The following is a 21227-nucleotide window of genomic DNA, read 5'->3' as shown; positions in this document are numbered from 1 at the left end:
ACGCTCGTCTGCAACGCGACTGAAGAATTGAAGCACGGAGCTGGAGAAATGACACGCAGCATCGCTGACGGAGGCTGGTGAGATCGCAACCTGCGCTGCGTGGTTTTCGAATCATCGTGCGGCTGGATTTTCGACACAAACACCACTGGGCATGTAAAAACTCCACAAGGCCTGTCCAGATTCAAGAGTGCTGACCAGGTCGACACATAGCTCTCCTGCGGAGAAAAGAAACGACGCGCCCAGACCCGATGAAAGGAGAAACGACCCATGGTATCGCTTGTGAGTGAAATCGACACATCGCAAGCCCTTTGTGATGCACACTTGCCCGTGTGGGGTTATTTTTGATGCACCCAAGGTACATTTTCACGCTAATAGTGTGAGTGTGTGTTTAAAACTACATGAAAACTCTTTTTGCTTTTTAATTGTTAAATTGACTTGTTTATTGTGTATTTTTGTCGTTTTGGTCTTGTTTTGTTTAGATAAATATTCTGTATTTTTCTAAACCCGTGTTGTGTCATTTTGTAGTGTTTTCATTAAGTTACTGCGTGTGTTGGTTCAAATACTTTACACCTAGTACCCTGAAGTTAAGCGTACTGCTCGTGCCAAGCCACCAAGGGGGTAAGCAGGGGTTAGCTAAGGGTGATTCTCTTTTACCCTGACTAGAGTGAGGGTCCTTGCTTGGACAGGGGGTAACCTGACTGCCAACCAAAGACCCCATTTCTAACATCTGGCAAGAAGTTTTACTCGCCAGGTTGTCATGGCAGTTTAAATTGCACAGGCAGGCTCTGCAATGGCAGGTCTTATACATGGTTGGGGGGGCTACTTAAGTGAATGGCACAATCAGTACTGCAGGCTCACTAGTAGCATTTAATTTGCAGGCCCTGGGCACATGTAGTGCACTTTAGTAGTGACCAATAAGTAAATTAAATATGCCAACTGGGTATGTTACCATGTTTTAGGGGACAGAGAACAAGCACCTTAGCACTGGTTGCTTTAGCACTGGTTGGCTGTGTTAAAGTGTACAGAGTCCAAAAGCCAGCGAAAACGAGGTCAGAAAATGGAGGGAGGCAAACATTTGGGGGGAAGACCACACTACGGATGTCAGCTTTAACATTAAGGGTATGTGATTTCACCCCTGATTAATCTGAGGCCTATACAGGAGAGATTCCAATTTGTGATTCCACCTGAAATCTTGTATATATTTGCCCTTTAGAGTATATAATTTGGTGTTTGAGTGCCATTAGAGAGTTTACTATTGCAGTCAATTGTAATTTAATGTTTAGTATTTACTTGTGTGCAAATGAAAGTTCTATTTAAAAATAAAAAAAACCTTGGACATTTATTAATTAAGAGTTATTGTGCACTTTGTGGAATAGCCCTATTTGTTTTTGTTATTTATTCTTTTGGCTTTACTTGTTATTTGTTGTTATTTTGTTTTGTTTTTTATGTTGCTTATTTTTAATTCCGACAACAAAGTAGTAGTGACTCTAACCACCCCTTTAAAGTTCTGGAATGCCATGCTTCAGTCACATGTTTGATGACCAATAACCTATTGAAGTTGTATACAAATAAAATTAATGTGTTGGTTCTCGGAAATCATCTTTAGACATAGATATTGATAGGTAATGTCTCTTTGTCCTCTACCAGCCCCTGCTGCTATGACCTAAATTTTTGGTGTTATTATCTTTTCTTCTTCCAACACGTCAATAAGATCACTGGGACAGTTTAGTCTCTTCTAAAATGCCTACGGAATATTATTTTTTACCACTGAGTTGAAGGAAGAAGGTTGATTATCCTGGTACATATTTCATACTATTAATATTACACGAATACAATCTTGGTTGACAATACTTTCTGTTACATTCAGGTTGTCTAAAATGCAGCTGTCACATCAGTTACTTAATTTACCTCTGTGTACATCTGTTAAATCCCAATTGACTCCCTCCATAGGTTACCAGTGAGTAAATACACCTTTTTAAGACACTTAAGAGGGTCCACAAGACAGGTACTGGTAATTGTCCTGAGTATCTCAGTTCACTGCTCCAAACCTACGTACTCTACCTCATGCTCTGTTCCTCTTCTCAAGCACTCATAGTTGTCTCAATTTTCCATCGCAATAGAACAGGCGATGCTCTTTCTTGGTTCTCACTTCTATTCCCAGTATACCAGAGTCAAAATACTCTGCCCATGTGAGTGGAGGTTGAGCAGTGTGCCAGTGAGTGTAGAGCAAGCAGAACATTAAAACCAGGCCTACTGGCATTGCCAATGCTTGTTGTGAATGTAAGTTAATTTTAGTATGTGCACAATGCTCAAGACTTTACACTAGAAACAGCACTATGGTGGTCAATATGACCCTGGCGATCAGGGTTAATATGGTGGTAGTACCGCCAACAGGCTGGCGGTACATACAGCCATATTATGAGATTGGCGGGTAGGCTGCAGCCAACCCTCCACTTCTCCACTCATACCTCCATGGCGGTATTAGTCTCTGGGCCGGAAATGTCTATCTCCAGTCCAGCGGCCGACATAGTAACGCCCATGGCATAATGAGCCAACCTTCTGCCATGGTTTCTATGGGGTTAGCAACGCCATGAAAACCATGGGGGTAGGCCCTACCGGTGACATGGAATTCCTTCCCTGTCACTGGTAGGTGGCTCCCCCAACCCCCAACACTCACATTACGCCCCCACACTCCTCCATCCAAAATCACCGCCTCCACCCACCCCCATACACACACTAACCCCTCACCCCCTCCGATACACAAATACACCCCCACCCTGTCCGATACACGCACACACTCCCACCCCATACATGCACACACCCACAGACATGCAAACAACTGACCCCACAGCCACAAACGCACACATCACCCCACCCTCACTACATTCACAGCGCCCCCTCACCTCAAACACCCATCCCCTCATACATGCACACAGAGACCCACACGCACCATGCATACACCCATTCACTAACACTGCCATACAAGCGTTCATACACACACTGCATACACCCATTCATACACACACTGCATACACCCATTCATACACACACATTCATACACGTAAACTTCCAGACATACTTACACACATTCTTACACAATCGCACTGACATGCAGACAAGCACTCACTTCACTATTCTTACATGCACTCACTCACACGCATACAACCACGCAAACATCAGAACATACACAGACGCATTCACACATGCACTCACACACTCAGACACACACACACACACACGCACACAACACCCCCACCCTCCCACATCCTCCCCTGTCGGACGCCCAACTTACCTTGTCCAGCGAGGAGGTCGTCCGGCAGGGAACAGGAAGCAGCACTGCTACCACCAGCAGCGCTTCGCCAGCAGAACACCGCCAGGCTGTATTTCTGGTCAAAATATGGCTGGCGGTGTTCTACTGGCAGGGTGGTGCAGGTCTTAGCAGTGTCAGCTTACCACCGCCCACCAGCATGAGCACCTCTGCCTTTACGTTCTTATTGTGGCGGAAGTCAGGCAGTGCTCATCATATGGTGGACGGATGGTAGCGGCAGGTGCGGTATGTTGGCGGCCGTCACTGCGGCGGTAAGGGGTATTTACCGATAATGTCATACTGACCACCTATATCTCTTCTGGAAACAGCATCATATTTTACAAATACCAAACATGGTTGAGGTGAAAATAAAGCTGTAGAAAACTCGATTATTGGTTGATGGAGGAAAACCCTACTCAAGCAGCAATCACAATTCCTGTCAGGGTGAAAGACACGCAAATCCTAAATTAACAATTTTTTTGCAGTGGACAATGAGGGGAGGATGACGCTAGATGCCGAGGAGGAGGAGCTCATGAGCGGCACACAAACAGGCTGTGGGCAAACTACAGTGCTACGGAGCCTCGCAAGAGGATTCCACTTTATTCAAGATGTTTTGAGGCGGCTCCGCATTAGCCCAGCGTAGCGCTGCACCAACCTGGCCCAGTACCCCAAGTGCCTTGGTGCTTTGGTGCTCCAGCACCCTTGCCTGCCCAGCCCAGCCTCAGCATGCCTTAGGAATCCAGGGGCTGGGGATGAGTTAGGGGTTTGAAGCATGCGCCGTCTACCAGTAGGCACCGTTTGGCAGACACATTTGGAAGACACATCACTGCAATACAGTGCTGGGGTGCTGGAAAGTGGTGAGCAGGGGCTGGGGACAGGGTTCCTATGTGAGTCTGTTTTTTAGAGGTGATAGTGGTTTTCCTTCACCTTTATCAGCAGAAGTTTTACTACCCGCACTGGCAAGGCATTCAAAGGGTTTTTTATGACTGCATAAGACTTCAAAAGACTGCATAATAAGCCTACACATGACATGCCTACATTAGAGACTGTGACTGTCTGTGCTGGTGGCCAATTGAGCGCTATTGATATCATTGCTGTTGAGGTCCCTGAGGCTTCTGAGGTCTTGGAGATCAGCTGGTCTGAAAGCTATTGGGCTGTGAATAGTATCTAGTGTCACAAGGTGGCACAAGGTGAGAGAGCAGTGGCCGTAGCCGGCTACCGCAGAGTGAGCCCTGCGGGCCCTGCGGACCCAGCGGAAGCGGCCTGGTTAGGGCTGGGTTTGGCTTACAGGTGTCAGAAGTACGCTCCACTCGGATCCTGTGCTGCGATTGTGGTTGTGACCAGCTTTTTCAGTCTGCAACCCATAACCATTTAAAGTGCTTGATGTGATAAAACCGCCGAAACTGTTGAACAACTGACAATAATTTGTAGTTGTTTAATTTGACGCCTATAATACACTAATATAAATTGGAATTTTGGAACGTCGGTTTACCTGTGAAGAGAAGCGGTTTCATTTTGTGGGCATATGGGCCTGCAGCTGTGAAACCGGTCACATAGTAAGTCACGAAGTGGATTCTGAAAGTTGTTTAAGGCAGACAAAGACAAAGATAAAAAAGGGCGGAGGTGCTCAGGGGAAGCTTAGGTGGTGGTGTGAAAAACAACACATTTTGCAGCTCGAAGTGAGTGGCTACTTAGCCCTAGAATGATGTTGGGCCGAGTAAGACAATACATACAAGAATAAATAAGAGGAGAGGGTTGCAGGTGATGCAAACGGTAAACAAAGCAAAGGCAAGCTCTGGAAGGGAAAATGTTTCTCCAGTATCACCTGTGACACGAATGTTTGAGGAGGCACCGAAAGTGCCAGAAAAATTTGACTTTATGAAGGATCTGGTGAAAATAATTTACTCTAGCCCAGAGATACAAATCTACTTGCGGTGCTAATTAAACCAATAAAACCTAGCTCTGCACAAAACATCGATCAAAGGGGAGAGATGAGAGAGGATTTTTGGGAATCCGGTTAAAAAAATAATCTTCAAAATCAAGAAGAGAAAAATAAGGATAAGAAGGAAGCTAGTGTGATGTCAGGGTGGGGTCCAGTCAGTGATATGGATCTCTTATCTGTAATGCTTGAGTCTGCTCCTCAACAAAACACTAACATTGAGTATACAGTCCCTCTATTGAAGAATGGTTATCCAATGCCAGCATAGGTTATTGTGGAGATTGATAATGAGATAGGGAAAGTAAAGACCCCTGTGGTTATAACAGATTCAACTGACACAATTGAAAGAGAAATGGATGGTGCTGAACAAACACGAATAACCCTTGATGTGCCCCAAAATACCTCACCAATAAAACAAAGTTAACAGGAGAAGCATGCCTTACATGATTCTCAGCAAGAGATGAAAGATCAAAAAGGGAGTTATTGCCAGCAGTTGATATAGCAACCTTGTGGGAAGTTATGTTTAGAACATCACAAATAACTCTTTAGGCTTAACATACCAATAAAAAAATGGATGTTCAAATAGATTTACTGAATATAATGGCAACTTCAATATCAGGTATTGACCAAAAGCTCGTTGATCTAAATAGTCTGATTAATCGTGCACAAACAGTTGCAGCATCATCAAATATTGAGTGTATGTGCACCCCTGTAGTTAACAAATTGAAATCGATACCGGAGGTCATAACTTCTATAATAGGTGATTTAAAAGTGAACTATGTTGTGGCAAATTCAAAAACACAAGGAGAAGCAGAACAACGTGGCATTCTTACACAGGTGGGCTAACAACCCCATGCATGTAATAAAAAAGATAAAGAATAACATGAATTTAACAATTCTAATGGAGAAACAAAGTGCAATGATATGAAATGCGAAGTGAATGGACAGAAAAAAAGCCTTGTCTCTGAAATGCAGCCAGCAAATCATTCATTAGATCAGGGAATGACAAAAAAACAGAGAAAAAAACAGTGAAAGGCCGGAAATAAGCAACAAATATGTCTAGCAAGGCTGGAGGTTCCCCGTGTGCAGCAAAAGGAGGAAAAAAGTTGTGAGATGCCACTGGTAATGGAGCAACCTGAGATAGATCTTGCAAAACTCTTTCCAGTTTTTCAAAAGGTTCAAGATGATCATGCCAAAAAAACATTGAATGTGAAGGTAACAAAGGTTCCCATAAGTATAATGGAAATAGATAAGCCCTCAATAATAGTGTCTACGAATGATAGGAAGAACACTTTTTCCCAACATAGGACTTGTTATCAGGAAAGTAAAAGAAAGTAAGGACAGCAACTGGAAGTATTTAAAAGCATGGAAGTCTCTGGAAGTGAAGTCAGTAAACATCAGTATCGGCAGAGGATTCTTGCTGGAAACAATATGGAAGCAAGAGTGCAACCACCAGATACAATTAAATATGCTCCAGAGGTATATAGTGTATGTAAAAAATATGTTATGTGTCAAGCATTGGATTATGCTGAGGATGGAGGCCGGCGAAACACTGCAGGAATTGAAAGAATATGCCAGGTTAAAACAGAGTATGGGGATTTTGTTACTCAACCGCTGACTTCATCAAGCAAAATCATTTTTACCCCCACATATAAGTTGTGAGGCTCACATGACATTCTGAACCAGGGGAATATATTGAAATTACTGCATGCAATACCATCACTGTCAAAATTTACCTCGAGTGATACTGTGTCAATTGAGTTTCTTGGTTCTTGGAGGGAAGGGCGCAGGAAGCTACCTTGGTTTAATTGCAAAATAATCTATTGGTACAATTAGTAATGTGAGAAAAAGGTATTATGGCAGCCTGGAAAATAGAGCTAAGCCTACCCACAAAGGATTCGTATCCTGAACCATTTGTACTGACAGAAGTAAATTCAACTGCAACCTCATATGACTGGGAGCAACAGACACACGCAGTACTGAGATCCGCAAGTGGTAGGATGGAGAAAGTTGCCAAGTTTCACCATCTATTAAGTTTACAGGAGAATAAAAGGGGTATACAAGTAAACGTAGGATGGGTAACTGAGGCATTACATGGTAAGCATGGGACATGACCTAATAGGAGCGAGGTTATAAATGTACGGCATGATTTGCTAACTATTAGTTCAGAGAATATTAATGGAGAACAAATTCTATCTCAGAAGAAAGCTATTGCTCATTTGTTAGAAGGAAGTCAAATAACATGCCTCCAAGAAACATGGGCTCCTGAAGATTTTGATTTAACAGGGTATGTGGGTTATTTCAGACCAGCAGTCAAAAATAAAATCAGGGGTGTCCAAAAGGAGGGTTAGCAATTTTCGTTGAAATAGCATTGACGTTCGAAGTGGCTCAGGTAGGTTTAGAAAATAACAATATCCAAGCAATTAAAATGAGTAATTGGATAAAGGATATTAACACACCACTATACATAATACCTGTCTATATACCCCAAAAGATAAAATTAAAGTGCTTAATAGTTTCTAAACATCTTAATGTGATATTGGCGCTATTGCAGGAACCACATTTACCCGATATATTAATAACAGAGGATTTTAATATGGATTTGATGTACCAATTTGAGCACGAAGAACAGATTATTCAGCAAGATTATATATGGTCAGTGCCCAGAGAACAAAAAAGGGAGCCTATTAAAAGAACATGTGAAAAAAGGGCAAACATTTTAGTAAAAGACCTAGAGTCCTTAGGTATGCAAGTATTAAATGGCAGGTATCAATCAGATAGCCCACCCAGGTGGATTTATTACTTGAATACCACATGCTTCATTGTAGATTATACAGCAGTTACGCTTACACTCCTGGGCCAGGTAATATCTTTTAATATTAGATAAACGAATATTAGTGATCATGGGCAGCAAAGGATTGTGCTCTCAGCACGAGTACAGCATCACCAATTAGCCACACTCTTATTTAGGGAAAATAGCACAATAAATTATCAAATGCTTACCTGGTCTGGCAATCTGGAGGCCCAAAGTAAGGACCTAGCCAAAAATGTAGTAAAAGAAGGTTTTGCTGTCAGGACATAGTAAAAAAGTCAAGCAGTTGGTGATATTCCTGAGGAATAGAATGGCAAAAGAAGTAGAAAATAGGTCCCGAAACATCCCTCGAGGAAGGCTTGTGCATGAGAATAATTGTGGTAGACAAATTGACCATCTCCTCTCTTGTGTTAAGAAAAGAGCAAAAGCAACTGTAAAAGAGGATTAGGAAAGATCCACAATAGAGACCTATGCTGTGCTATTGCTAACGTGAATAGGTGCTTTCAAAGATCAATATGGGAAGAAAAAAGGAAAGTAAATGGCATTTTTTTGATCCAAGGTGCTGTATTTGGCAAAACAAAAGAATTCAAGGCAATTTTGTAAGGTTATAAATAAATTAAACCGTGCCCCAGCCCTACAGTCAGCTCCAACATTGCAGAACAGATGTAGGTCAATTACATAAAAGAGCTATTTAAAATATCATCAACTGGGATGAAAGAAGTATATTTTATACATTATAACAGCAGAAAAGGGGGCTAGATATTGAAGATTCTGCTCTAGACAGTTTTTCAGAGAACCAGATAAAGAAAATATTGCAAAGTACCAGGCAAGATGGCGCCCTGGGTTCAAACAGGTTACCCCAAGCCTTGTTTAAATCCAACACAGAATCGTGAACACCAGTCTTAACTTCAGTTTTCAACTGTGTGTTACAGCAGCAGACAGTGTCGGATTTATGCTTATTACTTTGTGACGTATGGGGGTGGGAAGATGAAAATTAAACTGTACCATTAAATCAAACAGGTTTCATACAAGGAGTTGGAACCGAGACTAAGATATTGACCATGTCTTTGTTAATGAACAAGAAGCAATCAATGTGCCTTTGTTTTGTTGATTTTAAATCAGATTTTGATTCTGTGAATCAGATTTCGTTGTGGAAAAAACTTACATTATTGGGCATTTCACCTGATCTTCTCAAAGCATTATAGCTTATTTACACAAATATCTGGGTGAGGATACAAGTTGGGGATGGTACTGTATTGTCAAGGAAAAACTACATTAATTTAAAACAAGGCTATATTTTGGCACCCTACCAACTTAATTTGTTTTTTAGCACATCTGTCAACAGAACCTAATTCAGTTAATGCACATGTACCCAGGCTAGGACCCATGTGTATCTGAAATCTGCTCTGCGCAGATGATGTAATTCTTATTAGCCAAACAAAGATTGGGTTACAAATACTTATGGGGAATTATCAGATTATTCGCAGAAAACTTGGCTGACAATTAATTTAAATAAGATGAAAGTAATGGAGTGCAGCCACAGGATAAATAAAAATCACAGATGGTATTTAAACAGAGAACAGGTGGAGCAAGTTTGAGTTTATAGATATTTGAGAGTATTTTTCTGATGAACATGAATTTTTTATTCAACACAAGAAAGAGCTTAGAAGAAAATGCACGCCATTGAGCTTAGCTTTTTCTACCTTAAAAAGATCTTTGACTGGCCCTAGCACTTCACCATTATTAAAAGTGATATCAGCTAAGTTGGTACCCAGCTTAACTTATGGTTGTGAAGCACTGCGTGGACAAGAAGCAGTATGCTTAAATACAGTAATAATAAAAGTGTACAGGCAGTTATTCTGACTTCCGCAAAATGCATCTCCAGCACAAATACGATTGGAGTTTGGCAAGTCACCCAGATAATGGCCAGGAAAGGGGTCTATACGAAGACTTGGTACAGAATACGAATGAGGAATAAGAACAAACCGTGCCAGGCGATGTGGCAGGAACTTCAAAGAAGCAGCAGGACTCCTGCGTCCCTTTACCTGGAGCTGGCAAAAAATGATTTAAGTTTGCATGGCATTTGGGAAAGTGCTACATCTTTAGCATGTTTTAAGAGAGTAGTAAACAGTAATATGTAGAGGCTGTCTTTGTTATTTTTATCAAAAAGATTACATGCATGGGGGATGCTGAATGATTATAAGTTCCTTCGATAACAAGTGCATTTTGAAGCTGGATGGTCCTTTGTTTTAAAAATTGTTAATTTGCATTTCCAATTGGGAAAGCTGTCTGGTGAAACAAGTTAGACCTTAAGTGAAAGGGACACCTTGAGGGGGAGTTGTAGGTTATGTAGGGATGGAAAGGGGGATCTTATACACTTCCTATGTATTTGTCCTGCCCTAGCGCAAGAAAGAAGACTCGTGTTGAAATCTGTTTTTATCCAAAGGGGCATATGAACCTGTTGACAAGCAGTAATAGCATGTCAAAAACCAAATGGTCCAATACTGTATTCCCGAATGGTTAAATTCCTAAAAGCACCAGAGAAGAAGGTTAGGCATTTGGAGTATAGTCTCTCTGCTGCAGCTGGTCAGTGAAAAATAGTGACATCTATTAAGCAAATTAATTTCTTTATGAGATCTATACAAATGTTAACTCAGTGTTGGATTGGACAATCCGTAGTTCATAGAAATGTCAGCTATTATGGATAAATGGCTTATTGCCCTTAGCTAAAATGGTGCAAATGCCCAGAAGTCAATAACCCAGCATGTCTTAAATTAAGAATAACCTTCTGCTTAGCTCTATTATTCAACAAAAGTTTAATAAATCAAGAAAATGGGTTGTGTGGCTAAAATAAAATTATTTTTAAATGTGTTATATCATAACAGATTGAGACATGACCATGAATTATTCTGTGGAGTTGTATGTGCACAATTGCACTTTCTTCGTATGTTAACCAAAGTAGATAATTGATCAATATTTTGAAAAATTGTTCTCTTAAAAAAAAAGGTTATCCTTATATTTAGAGAGGGCATAGGGAACTTATTTAGAGGGTTGTTGACTTTGTCTGAAATCGTTTATCTATTATTTTTATTTTAAAAGAATGTAATGTTTTTAATCATGATTTCAATTTATGCCTTTATTGTGATAAATATAAATGTATTTTTGTAATGGTTTTATTACCTTTACAATAAATTCTTTCATTCAAATTACTCTGTGCTTATCCCTCTGGGTGCTTGCTACAAAAGCAGCCAGGCTTAAATTAAGGGCAATGTGTAAAGAATTTATGCAGCACTTCTATTGAAATACAAATAGAGTAAAATTTAATAAATTACTTGACACCCAAATGAGAAAAATGCAATCCAGAGAGAAGCAATTTGAAAGAATGGGGGTAAGTATAGTGCCTAAAAGTACAAAGCACCACTTGTTGCTATCTGGTCGTGAGTTATCGGGTGAAGGTCACAGGTTCAGGCTGACCGCAATAGAGCATAAACCAGATACAGGGACCAAATTAGCTCCACTGAAAGTGTTTCTTTCAAATGTCTAGTGCGAAAAGTCCAGTTTATGGTGGATGGGGTCACAAGGAGCAAGCCGAGTGCTGAGATGGTTGTCGTTGACGCGTGAAAGCAGGCACGGTGTTGTGGATGGTCATCTCTATAAGAACCTGTTGAGCATCACAATGGCCAATGCCGGAGATTCACGTGGTGGTCATCATTAACTGTCAATGCTACAGCGCTAAGTGCAGATCTCATGTTTCATCATCCCTGGCTATCGCTGTAGTGCAAAGAGTTGGGTCCCCAAAGCTTCACATTCGGGGTTGGTGCAGACGGCAAGAGATGGGCATGAACAGGAGCATTTGCTGTTTGGAGGAGCCCAAAACTGCAGGATTCCTTAATTCTTTCAAGGAGGAGCTCCACCAATGCCACACAAAGGGTCCAGGACCTGAGGGGCACCTCTTGGTGATCAGGAACTTTCTCCAGCAGAGGCCAGCAGGGCTCAGACATTTCCAGTGGCAGGTCCAGGCAGCAGGTCAGCTGGGCAGATGCAGGGAGGCCTCTGGAACTTGTTATGTCACTGTAACGTAGAAAAGGAGTTAGGTCAGCTGACCCTTGGAGTCACTTCTGCCTGGGATGAAGAGTGCAGGTCTATTGTTCCTACTCAGCTAGCAGGGCAGGCCTCAAGCAGCAGTGCAGCAGGACATATGTCTCCTGTAGTATACACAGGTCCAGGAGTGTACTGAAGAGTTGGGTCTGAGGGTCCACTATTTATACTTGGTGCAAGCTTTGGATTTGAAGTAGAGGTTTCAATCCCCAGAGGTGCTTGGAATTTCCTGCCTGCCTGCCCTCATCTTGTTTGATGCCACAAAATACTGCTGTGAAACCCTTGGTGGGTGTGCTGAGGCAGGGCCTTTGTGATGTGCAAGTGTGGTAGGTGACCGCTCTCCATCCTTATCAAGCCAGAGACAGCCCATCCTTTCACTTTTGGCTCATTGTCTGGGAGTAATATACAAAGACCAACTGCCAGCTACACCTAGTCATGAGACCCAGGTTACAGTCTGCAGGCAACCAAATGGCTGGGACAAGAAAATGGCAACTTTCTGAGGGTATCATTTTCAGAATTGTGACTTACAATCCAACTTTACCTTTAAAAAGGGTTTTAAACTACAATTCTTCAGAGACCAAACTCGACTTTCTCACCTGCTCACATTGAAAGTTATCTCTTATTACATGCGATAAGGTAACCCCATGTTATCCTAGGGGAGAGGTAGGCCTTGTTGCAGTGAACAGCGAATTAAAGACTTTTTCACTACCAGGGCATGTAAAATTTAAACGTACAGGTCCCCCTTTTTAAATACACAGCACCTTACCCTATGGGATGTGCAAGACCTGTCCTAGAGGTGATGTATATATATTGAAAAGGAAGGTTTAGGCTTGGCAAAATGTTTTCATTTCTAGGTAGAGGTTTCAGTTTAAAACTGTGCACACAGGCTGCAATAGCAGACCTGAGACATGTTTCAAAGGTCTAGTTAAGTGGGTGGCACTATACATGATGCAGGCCCAATAGTATCATTTAATTTACAGGATCTGGGTACAGGAAATACCACTTTACTAGGGACTTACAAGCACACTAAATGTGATGATTGGGTGCAAGCCAATTTCACCATATTTGGCCGAGAGAGCACAAGCACTTTAGTACTTGTTAGCGGTGATAAAGTATGCAGAGCCCTAAGGCCAGCAAAAACGAATTCCGCAAATTAGGAGGAGTAAGTCAAAAAGTTTGAGGGACATGTACAACAAACTTTTGCACAAAGATCATCCGTAGGTAAAGGCAATATTTAAATTATACCAGTTTAATTTGAGTAATGTCTGGAATTTTATGCTGTACTTGTTATGTGAAATTTTCAACATGATGCCATGCCGTGTAATTACCTCGCAGTTTGCAGCCAAATTATAGTGTTGCAGAATAGGAACAAGGTGAACAACCAGAAAGTACCTGTTGGTCACGGCAATTGTGTTTTTAAAACTTGTCTTTAACACACAATGTGCCCTATACAAGAAATTAGTAAATACCTGATTCACGCTATTCACAAAGGTATTTTACAAGAAGATTCTTTACTACTGCGGATTCTCTGTACATAAAAAAAAATGGGACGATCGTATCTTTTTATGTATAGGGACTTCTCAGTCGTAATATTCCTCTGTGAATAGAAAATAATCGTAAACTTACACAAAAGTGTGAGTTTACCTTTGTGAATCAGGCCCTAAGCAGCAGCAACCGGACCATTTATACTTCTGTAGCTTCCTGGACTCTGGTAATCCACTAAATATCAACTGAAGAGCAGTCCCATCTTGAGAGGACTTTGATGCAACTGGACACCTCTTTCCATTGGTGCATTCCAGCACAGACACAACTGTATCCAGGAATGTCATGTAGAATGTGTTCTCTGTAGACATCTGCAACACAAATAAAAACATCACCCCGTAAAGAAACTAAAGAATCAACATTTTTTTTTCATTTTCTAATTGTTGACTCCTAAAGGGTGCATCTTATTGGAAATGTGGGGCCGAGATCCAGTGCCTGCACCTGCTAGGCAAAGTCCCTTCCCTATTAAAATTCAGGCCCAGATTTACAAACAATGCACGGAATGCAATGCAGCAGCCAACAATGCTGCTCTGCGTTGCATGACAGAGAGGGAGCAGGAGAGCGCCATATCTATAGAGCTATAGCACTCTCCTCCTCTCTCCCTAGCGCTGGCGCAGAATTTTAGCTGCTGTGCACCACACACATGCAAAAACAACAGATGATGGACAGAATGCAGAACAAATCAAACGTTCACTCCCAGTTACAGATTGGGGTTAAATCTATCAGTTATTTTGCTTACCATGCTAATCCAGTTTGGACCCAGCCATATGCAAATCAGTCTTGACCCTGCTCCCTATGGGAACAGTTCAACTAGAACTGCCAGGCTAGACCCTTACTGGACCAGAAACAGGCATCCTGGGACGGGTTTCAGGATATCACCCCTCTTTAGCCAGGTTAGCTTGCATCTGGTGGCATAGCAAGCACAGGACCAAAGTCTGGGCATACCCTTCCCACTTGGGGCGACAAATGCAAAAAAACAGATGGTGGACAGAATGCAGAACAACCCACACACAAACACCTTTGTGCCATAGTTTCAAGCATGTGTGCATGAGTCGAGCATAGGTTTTATACTGGAAGGATACCCTTCAATTATAAAATACCATGCTTAGACAAACTTTAAAACTTTTCCTACTTTGTATGTGTGCTGCACATTGCAGCATGCATATGAAGTCCGAAAAGAAAGGGGACATGAAAACATTTCTTCGTTTAACGCCTCCTTTCAAATGCCGTTAACTTTTGGCATTAAACCCTATCTACTTTTGTTTGTAAATAGGGTTTTGCATAAAAAGGCATGGGTGTTTGCATGGCAAAACCATGTACCACCCAGGTAACACCCCCTTGGTGCTAAGTAACGCAAAAAAATGCTTCCTATTGCTTTGTGTTACTTTTAGGGTACTTTCTAGTGCAAAACAAGTTTTGCAATGAAAGTGGATTAGGAAAAAAACCTTCTATATGTCCAAGCACAAAATGTTTGTAAATCTACCCCTTAGTTCCATGTCTTTTTAGAGCTGTCTTGCCTCCACATCTCCTCCAGTGTCATGTGTGCCTCTCAAACAAATGGTGTTTATCACGAACCCTGATTTTATTTTTATTGATTCTAAGTTTTGCTTCTACAGTTTCATCTTAGTGTTATACTGCACTTTTGTGTGCCAACACTATGTTACACGGGCACGTTTCTGCACTAACTCCCTGTAATATTGGCACATATGTACACCAACACTCTGTGACACTAACAAGTTTGTGAACTAACACTCTGTGACACTGGCACATTTGTGAATTAACATTTTGTGACACTGGCACGTTTGAGCGCCAACACACTGTTATACTGGTGTGTTTGTGCATTAACACACTGCGATATTGGCATGTTTGTGCCACAACACTTTGTGATACTGGCACATTTGTGAACTAACACTGTGTGACACTGGCACGTTTGTGCACCAACACTTTGTGAAACTGGCGCTTTTTGTTCAGCAACACACTGTGATACGGGCACATTTATGCACCAACTGTGAACGTCCTCAACAACGACTCCAGAAGAACGATGCAGTGAACAACAACTTCCTTTTTCTCTGCCTTAACCACACATGTGCTGAACAACACACATTCGTGGTTAAGACAGAGTGGATCGGTAGAGGATGCAGTCAGGTAAGTGGGATTGGGGCAGGGTTAGGGGTAGTTTTTAGCTGTGGGGGTGGATTAAGGGCTTGGGGCATGGGTTGGGGGGGTTGGGGTATTTTTGTTTTTAGGGGCAGGGTGGAGGGGTTGGGGTAGTTTTGTTTTTAGGGGACAGGATGGTTTTGTTTTAGGGGCAGGGGTGAGGGGGTCGGGAAAGTTCTGTTGTTATGGACGGGGGTTGAGGTACTTTTGTTTTTGGGGTGGGGGGTCAGGGTAGTTTGGTTTTTAGGGGTGGGGTGGGGGATCTAAGTAGTTTGGTTTTTAGGGGTGGGGTTAGGGGGGTCAAGGTAATTCGTTTTTTAGGTGCGAGGTGGGGGATCGGGGTAGTTCTGTTTTTAGGGGTGGGGTGGGGGGTGGGGTAGTTTTGTTTTTGGGGTGAGGTAGTTTTGTTTTTAGAGGCCGGTGGGGGAGTCATGGCAACTTTGGTTTTTAGTGGCAGGATGGGGGGATCGCAGAGTTTCTGTTTTTAGGGGCAGGGTAGTTTTGTTGTGATGGTGGGGGTACTGTGGTAGTTTTGTTTTTAAGGGCAGGGTTGGGGGGGTTGGCTAGTTTTGTTTTTAGGGGTGGGGTGGGGGTGGGGTAGTTGTGTTTTTGGGGGTGGGGTAGTTTTGTTTTAGGGGCAGGGTTGGGGAGGTAGGTCGTTTTTTAGGGATGGCGTATCAGGGTAGTTTTGTTTTTGGGGATGAGGGGCACAGTAGTTTTGTTTTTAGAGTCGGGTGGGGGGTCGGGGGTAATTTTGTTTTTAAGGGGTGGGGCGGAGTAGATTTGTTTTTAGGAGCAGGGTTGGGGGGTCGGGTAATTTTTTTAGGGATGGGGTAGTTTTGTTTTTAGGGATGGGGTGGGGGGTCAGGGTAGTTTTGTTTTAAGGGGTGAGGGTGGGGGTGGAAATGTTCTGTTGTTAGGGGCGGGGTTGAGGTACTTTTGTTTTTGAGGGGGGTCATGGTAGTTTTGTTTTTAGGGGCAGGTGGGGGGATCTGGGTAGTTTGGTTTTTAGAGGTGGGGGGCAGGGTAATTTGTTTTTTAGGAGCGCTGAGGGGGATCGGGGTAGTTCTGTTTTTAGGGGTGAGGGTGGGGAGCAGTAGTTTTGTTTTTGGGGTGGGGTAGTTTTGTTTTTAGGGGTGGGGTGTCATGGTGAGTTTGGTTTTCAGGGGCGGGGTGAGGGGATCGGAGAATTTCTGTTTTTAGGGGCAGGGTAGTTTTGTTGTGTGGGTGGGGGGCTTGGTAGTTTCGTTTTTAGAGGCGGGTCGGGGTTATTTTGTTTTTTTAGGGGTGGGCGGGGGGTGGGGTAACTTTGTTTTTGGGGAGCGGGGTAGTTTTGTTTTTAGGGGTGGGGGATCGGGGAATTTATTTTAGGGATGGCATATCAGGGTAGTTTTGTTTTTGGGGGTGAGGGTCGGGGTAGTTTTGTTTTTAGGGGCGTGATGGGGGTCAGGGGTAATTTTGATTTTAGGGGGTGGGGTAGTTTTGTTTTTAGGGACGGAGTGGGGCGATCAGGGTAGTTTTGTTTTTAGGGGCGGGGTGGGGGGATGGTGTTAGTTTTTTTAGTGATGGGGGATCAGGGTAGTTTTGTTTTTAGGGATGGGGTGGGGGGTCAGGGTAGTTTTATTTTTAAGGGGGAGGGTCAGGGTATTTTAATTTTTAGGGGTGGCATGGGGGATCGGGGTAGTTTGTTTTTTAGGGGTGTGGGGGGTTGGGGTAGTTTTGTTTTTGGGAGAGGGAGTTGGAGTAGTTTGGTTTTTGGGGAGGGGTCATAGTAGTTTGGTTTTTAGGGGCGGTGGGGGATCAGGTTCTTTTGTTTCTGGGGGTTCAGAGGAGTTTTGTTTTTGGGGGTGGGAGGTCGGGGTAGTTCTTTTTTTTAGGGGCACTGTGGGGGGGTCGCTTGTTTTTAGGGCGGGTGGGGTGGGAAGGTTTAAGGGCTCAGGGTGGGTGGGGTTGTTGGGGTACATTTGTTATAGGGGCAGGGGTTGGGAGGTCCGGTAGTTTTAGTATTTGGGTGGGGTACTTCTGGGCCTTAGGACAGGTAAAGGGTGGTATGCTAGAACCACTCATGCTGTTCCCACACATGCCTTTACTAAGCATGCTTTTACAAAAAAAATCGTTGTAAAGGCACCCGTGGTAAAAGGCATTCGTGGAAACAATGCGGTCGTTGTTCCAACCGCGTTGTTCAGGGGTGCGTGGTTCTCGGATTAGTTGTTCCATTATACATTCTGCACAAACACCCTATTATACTGACACGTTTCGGCACTAACACCCTGTGATACTGGCACATTTGTCCGCCAACACTTTTTGAAAGTGGAGCTGTTTATTCACCAATATCCTGTGATACTGGCACGTTTAAGCACCAACACCCCCTGAAACTGGTACATTGTACGCACCTACACCCTGAGATAATGGTGCGTTTGTGCAACAACACTCTGTTGCAACGGACGGACGACCAAGAACTCTGTGGCACAGTGACCATCGTCACGTTAAAAATTAGGGGTGAAAAACCTCACAGTTACAGGCCTGAGACCCTTATTCTGATTGATAGATCTGCCTTTTATCTGTTTTGGCATTCATTATCATTTTAACCCTTACAACAAATTGGTTGTGTAAGTGCCTGGAGGCTTTATCATTTTAACTTTGATCACTAGTGGTCTTTGTGAACATAAGGAACTCATTATCATTTTACCCATATCACAAGTGGCTTTGTAATTATATGGCGCTTTTTATTAGTTTAGCAATTGTCACAAAAGGCCTTGTATATACATAGCATTCTTTATCATTTAAAAAACCCTGATTACTTGTTCAATTTGGTCAATTTGTAACTATAAGGATCTCTCTACCTTACCAACCTTGATCGTAAGTGGGCTTTGTAATATATGAAGTGGTTTATCATTGTAATCCTGCTACCTGGTGGGTTTTATAAATATATAGCGCTATTTATCATTGTAACTCTGATAACAAGTGGATTTTGTAAATATAAGGAGCCCTTTATTAATTTAACTCAGATCACATGGGCTATGTAAATATATGACATTGGGTACTATTGTAAAACTACTCACTCCTGATGAGTGTGATCCTTGTGCACACACTGGTTTGCGCAAGGCTTACAAGTACAAGTGGTGAGAAATTACCACTCACTATAATTACAGGTGCAATAAAGTCCTATTAAGTTTAGCAAGTGGTGAAATGTATCCCGTGTGGGGTGAGGGAAGGCAGTGTAAACACTAGAACATAGGGATTTGGTTGTGGAAAGCACCACTCCTGGTTATGCCCCATTTTTAAGACAAAACTCTTGATAGGAATAATTTGTCTGAGCATATAATTGACAAACAAAGGACTATCAGATTTTAGGAGGTGTGATAAATACCATCTACCCCTCTGGGGAATTCATAATCTGGGCTTTAACGTAGGGGTTTGTTTGACCAAATTATTAATTTCCTGAGGGCCAGAAATTCTTCTTCTTCTTGTGGCATCAACAGGCACGTGGGTCAGGTATGTCACTTACAGCCATATCATTATGAGCCTGTGGTGTCACCTCTGCAATCACTGATTTTGGGGACACAAACCAAAACCAAGCATTTTTATAAGGCAAATATTGCCACGGGGGCTGTACACACTAGACCAACCTCAATCTGAAAGGGCGTATCATATCAAGGTAAATACTAATTGTTAGAAATGGGGTCTCTAGTTGGCAGTTGGTATGCTCTCCTGTCCAAGAAGGTACCCTCACTCTATTGAGGATAAGGGAGATACCCAGCTCAGATAACCCCTGCTTACTCCCTCTGTAGCTTGGCATGAGCAATCAGGCTTATCTCAGAAGAAATGTACAAAGCATTTGCACATAACACACAGTAATACAGTGAAAACACTACAAAAGGACACCACATCAGTTTTTAAAAAAAAGCCAATATTTATCTGAATAAAACAAGACCAAAATGAGAAAAATCCAACATACACTAATAAAGATATGAATTTTGCGAGAATTAACTTAAAAATACACTTCCTTGAAGTCGATAGCTCTGTCTGGGGCTATCATGGTGAAGTGACCAACAAATCCAACAGTTCAAGCCGGCCATGGCGTCGCGGGCTAGCTATGGTGTCGGGAAGACCTGCAAACAGTACCTTGGAAATGTAGAGCATTGTGATCCTCACGATGAGGTCCGGAGTGCGGCGTGGGGATCGTCAGGCCCTTGAAGTCACATGCGTACAGCTGGAACCACGAGCTGATGACAAAGTTAGGAGCACTGGCGTTGATGGTGTCGGGGCTGTGGTGCAAAGTGGGACGATGCGGCATGCGGTGCCCACAGATCACAGTGCAGGCAACGGCTAAGTGACAGCTTCCTGTGGAGTTGGTGAGACCAGGGCTGCAATGTGAAGTGGGGCAGTGTGACGTGCGGTGTCTCCAGGACACGGTGCAGGCAGCGGCATCGCCGTTGCTGAAGTGCTGTCGCCAGTAGGCCCAAAGTGGCGGTACGACACAGGACGGGCTACGTGCGGCACCCGCAGATCGTGGTGCAGATAGGGACGTCTGTTGATGCTGGAGTCAATTACGCTGGCATCGGTGGACCAGGGATGCCTTGCGGGACAAGAAGGTGCTTTGTGTATCTTACAAGCAGTGTCCACAGGCCACGGTGCAGGCAGCGGCGTCGGTGTCAGCGTGGAACGGCGTTGTCGCGGGATGCCAAGGCTGCGGTGTGAGCAAGGCGATATGGAGTGCGGGCCTAGAGGTCACGTGCAAGCAGCGGCTCAGTGATGGTGTCAGGTGGTGGTGTCAGTGAGACCAGGTTTGCGGTGGGGCGTGGGGCACGGCTCTGTATGGCGTCGTCAGGTCATGCTGCAGTCAGCTGCATCATTGACAGCTTGCAGTGGTTTTTCTTCTGTTGCAGCGCAAAACACACAGTTCTCGGTGGTGTAGGCAGATGAAACTGAAGTCTTTGATATCCCTGACACTTCCAACAGGAGGCATGTTCTACTCCAAGCCCTTGGAGAAACTTCACAAGCAGGATACACAGCAAAGTCTATTCATTACCCTCTTTAAGGCAGAAGCAGCAACTGCAGGTCAACTCAGCAAAGCACACACAGCAAAGGGGTAGTACTCCTCCTCCAGCTCTTCATCTCTTGTCTTTGGCAGAGGTTCCTCTTGATCCAGACGTGTTCTAAAAAGTCTGGGGTTTTGGGTCAACTACTTATACCCCATTCTGTCTAAGGAAAGTCTCTGTTGTTCCCAAGAACCTGCCTTGCCCAGGCCTGGCCCCAGACACACCCCAATGGGTTGGAGACTGCATTGTGTGAGGATAGGCAAAGCCCTTTCAGGTGTAAGTGTCAGTTCCTCCCTCCCCACTCTACCCCAGGAGACTCACCAGGATATG

This window comes from Pleurodeles waltl, chromosome 10 (assembly GCF_031143425.1).
Source record: "Pleurodeles waltl isolate 20211129_DDA chromosome 10, aPleWal1.hap1.20221129, whole genome shotgun sequence".
Taxonomy (NCBI): Eukaryota; Metazoa; Chordata; class Amphibia; order Caudata; family Salamandridae; genus Pleurodeles; species Pleurodeles waltl.
The sequence above is the reverse complement of the archived record's forward strand: the minus strand, read 5'-3'. Positions refer to the sequence as shown.